Genomic DNA, 4,584 nt, shown 5'->3' on the forward strand with positions numbered 1-4,584 from the left:
CAGTTCAGGAGTCCTCTCTTAAATGACAGTAAGAATTTTTTTTTTCGTTAGGCTCTTTTTCGGATATTTCCAAGAACAAACGTCAGTAACAACCAAAAACTTTCTTCTAATGCTTTCTACTGGTTTTCGCTCGCAATTATATAAGTAGAAGAATAGAACTGTTTTGAGTCGTAATCCCGAGAAACTAATATTGTTGTGGCGGCACGTAGCAAATTTTATGATGTTGCAGAGTGGTTGATATAGGAACAGTTGGAGACTTCCGAACATTTTCTTGGAAAGCATTCTGTATTTCATACAAACGAACACACATTAGGAATTACACACAGACTAACAAGTTTTGCTGTTTCAGGAAGACATACTGTCATCTGTCCAACATAATAATCTCTGGAATCTCTTATATAGCGTGATTTTCTACGTATTTTGACTATAGCATTTGTCTTCGAAAATCGTCATTGCGATAAATGACGGTTTCCCACACAGGTTGCAATGAGAAATTAGTTCATGTTAATGATTCATGGAGGATGTATTCAAAGAAAAGTACACCACATTCGTTCAACAGTATTCGTCAAGTATGGCTGCAAGCAAAGCTCGGAGGAAATAACGTGCTTCCAAACTTACTACCTTCTTTCACGCGGTTCACTACTAATTCATTTGTTACATTTTGAGATCAATGTGCTTCGTTCAGGAGAACATCCCTACAAACCTTTTAAAATTTGATTATTTTTACTTCTGAATTGCCTGGTTTCATGTTGTTCCCGATGCTCGTTTCTGTTTATAGAAAATCAGCGGCAGCTCCGAAATTGTTGGTATGCGCCAGCCCGGGTGGCCGAGCGGATCTAGGCGCTACAGTCTGGAACCGCGCGATCGCTGAGGTCGCAGGTTCGAATCCTGCCTCGGGCATGGGTACACATGTCCTAAGGTTAGTTGGGTTTAAGTAGTTCTAAGTTCTAGGGGGCTGATGACCTCAGGTGTTAAGTCCCATAGTGCTAAAAACCATTTGAACCATTTTTGACATCCAGAAATACGAGCCGAATGGGAAAAGAGATGCTGGAATACCTAGAAAAAGATGGAAATGACTTTGTTTGTGAGTTCGGAACAGGCTACAGCCTAACCTTTGAAAGGAAGCTGTGATGATGTGATGATGATAATGATGACGACAATGACAATAGGGACGTGAAATTTTAACAAGTACACTAAATAATTCCAGTTTCACTGTCAATAAAAGTCTTCTGGACTTTTGATCGTCTTGTCATTACTTAAAATGGTTCGACGTTGTGACGACTGTTGCCAGCGTCCTTCCTCACGCCTTTGTGCGAGGCCGACTGCTGAATGAGAGGGACTTTAGATGTTGTATAGTTGCGGATGAAAGTGTTTACGTAGTTTGATGGGGCGCTTCAGAACAGGAGAAAGGGAGTTGTGCGTACTTTATTGGTCTTCATATTATTGCTTGTCACTGTTGGATAAAGACATACTTCACTGGTGTTTGCGTTACTTCTTGTCATTCGTGGAGATAAGCGAACTCGTCCTCGCTATCCATGTTCGTGGATCGCTTTGCTATTTCTATCGCCTCTCTAATCATCAACAGCGCTACGTCACAGCTACCGCCTGTTTCTAATTCGTCTGTTTCCAAGGTTCAAGTGGCTCTGAGCACTATGGGACTCAACTGCTGTGGTCATAAGTCCCCTAGAACTTAGAACTACTTAAACCTAACTAACCTAAGGACATCACACACATCCATGCCCGAGGCAGGATTCGAACCTGCGACCGTAGCGGTCGTGCGGTTCCAGACTGTAGCGCCTTTAACCGCTCGGCCACTCCGGCCGGCGTCTGTTTCCACCAATGGCATGAAGTAATGTAAACACCGATCAAGAACTGCTTAAACCACTAGCGACTAGGAATAATGTAAAGACCAATAGAGAACGTCCGACTATACTCCTACTGTCCTCAAGCATCCTATCAAATTACGTAAATAGTTTCTTCCGCTACTGTATAAGATCTGAAGTCTCTCTCATTCAGCAGTCAGCTCAGGATAAAGCCCTGATGAAGGCCACTTGCAACAGCGGCCGAACCGTGGGACAGTTTTGTATAATTCCAGTAGGTCAGAAGGAAAACGTCTTTAGCCTGCTGTGTATTATGTTTTGTTTAATTTTATTTAAGCACCCAGACTCTTTTCGCCTTTTAATACGTCATCTTCATTGAGTGCATAAATAAAAAAGAAATAGTGTTTGATGGAGGAAGCAAATTTCGTGCAAATTGCTGCAATGTATGTGCAGCTCTATGAAAAATGGCACCCACTAGAGACCTATACTATAACAATTATCTTCGTAAGTGAGTGATCTCAACAAGGCAGCATTTTTGGGATGCGAGGCATTAACAGCTATGCCGCAGCTATGTTCCTGGCCCTGATATTGTGGACTATTGCTGGCCAGGGAATACTTGCTTCCTTTGTAAGTTGAAAAGGCTCAAGGTACACCAGTTTCTGCAAGAATACCACACTGTATACGCAGAAAATAGCTTATTATCTCACGCAAAGTGATACCACCGCAGCTGTGTTGGAAAGTAAAACGGACGCACGTGCCCTATCTTCAGTCGGTCGGCTTACTCGGAACGTGGTCGGAAGCATACGGCTAAAATTTTATTAAAAGAAATGAAGTTTAAACGGTAGCATGCTGAAAACTAATGGATCACGGAAGGAGTAACTTAATGCCAGTTTTAGTCGCAGCTTCAGATCGCTTTATGGCACGGGACGAATTTCCCACGCTTAACGGGGAAACAATCAAATCGTTAGTGAGTAGCTTCTAGGCTGCGGACGGGTTGGAAGTGAAACACTCCCCCCCCCCCCCCCCCTCCCCTGCTCACAGTATAATAGGCATTACTCTGTCAGAATCATAGAACATATTATATTCTCAAATGTAATGGAGTATCTCGATCAGAGCGATATTCTACTCTACTCTAAATCAATAATTATACAGGAAACAACTCTAGCTCTTAATTAAGTTTTTGTAACTGGGATTTACAGGCATGCGAAGTTTCTTTAAAGATATCATGTTTACGCCATTTTGGCTTTAAGCCATGTCTACTTTATACAGCAAATGACAACAACATATAAATGGGTCAGTTTGTATAAAGTAGACATGGCTTAAAGCCAAAATATATGCACTTGATAATGACCTAAGGCCGAAATTGCAATAGTGGAAAAAAAAGTTGAACAGTCAGTGGTGTAAACATGATGTCTTTGAGGAACTCTAGCTCTCTTTGTAGGACATCCAGGGAGGCATACTTCGGGGATAACAGGAGAATGCACATTAAATGCGGCTGGGTTGAGGATTTCCTAACAAATATTAACAAGGAAGCTATCTTCCGTGGAGAGTCAGCGACAGATGTAGAAGTCAGGCTAATTCCAGGGCACAGTATTGGGATTCTTGCAGCTTATATTGTATGCTAGAAAACGGCATGGCAGGTAATATTAATGGTAACCTCGTTTTATTAGCATGTGATGCAGCTATCTATAATAAAATACTGTCTCAAAAAACATACGTAAACATTCAGTCAGATCGTAATACGGCTACAGAATCGAGCAAAGGTTGGCTACTTTATTAAATATTTAGAAATGTAAACTTGTGCACTTCACGTAACGCCGAAAAATAGTGTCTTGTGGCTGCAATGCTGATGACCCACAACTCATATGAGTCAGATCATACAATTACCTGTATGTCATAATTTGTTTGTATGTGAAACGGAATGATGTTGTACTCAGACAAAGGTTAAACAGGTGGAAAATTTCGAGTTATCGGTAAATTACTTGGGAATGCAGTAAATGTATTCACAGTTGCGAATATGAACAACCATCGGCTGTATATTATTTAAAGTCGAGGGCCCGGTAGTGGTTAATAAATACATAGCATAAATACAAACCAGCGTGAACGAATAGCCGAAGCGGTTAAGCCAACCGGTCGCTTAAAGCGGTAAACCCGGTTTCGTGCCACTGTCGGCAAATTCTCATTATCATGATTCCAATATATTGGCGATGGTCGTTCATATTTTCAATTGTGGACACATTTCCTGTGTTTCTTGATACCTGTAGTCGTTGTACTGCGTTTTCCTTCGGAAATTTGTGCATACGTCTTAATAACACAATCATTGCTACTAAATATGACTAACAGCGGTTATTGACAGGGCCGGTTTGAAGCTCATACGAACCAAGTGTGGGCCGCCAGGGGTGTTCAAAAATGGTTCAAATAGCTCTGAGCACTACGGGACTTAACATCTTAGGTCATCAGTCCCCTAGAACTTAGAACTACTTAAACCTAACTAACCTAAGGACATCACACACATCCATGCCCGCGGCAGGATTCGAACCTGCGACCATAGCAGTCCCGCGGTTCCGGACTGTAGCGCCTAGAACCGCAAGACCACCGCGGCCGGCCGCCAGGGGTGTCCCTAGTACAAAATTTGTAGGTAGGCTAAATCATAGCAGCAACAACAACCCGTTTCCACACTCAGTTTATTTACAAAGGCGTGCTGAAAAGTAATCCCTACGATATTTTTTTGTGAAAACTGAAAATTTTTGAAAGAAAATGTACG

The 4,584-nt window shown here is 41.9% G+C and overlaps 1 non-coding gene across 1 annotated transcript; it reads left to right on the plus strand.

Moving 5' to 3' along the window:
- The first annotated feature begins 816 nt into the window (after positions 1-816).
- On the plus strand, positions 817-900 carry Trnas-gga. The gene is given in 2 exon segments: positions 817-856; positions 866-900. It is a non-coding gene; the product is annotated as a tRNA-Ser (tRNA).
- The last annotated feature ends 3,684 nt before the right edge of the window (positions 901-4,584 follow it).

Source organism: Schistocerca americana, chromosome 7 (assembly GCF_021461395.2).
Source record: "Schistocerca americana isolate TAMUIC-IGC-003095 chromosome 7, iqSchAmer2.1, whole genome shotgun sequence".
Classification (NCBI taxonomy): domain Eukaryota; kingdom Metazoa; phylum Arthropoda; class Insecta; order Orthoptera; family Acrididae; genus Schistocerca; species Schistocerca americana.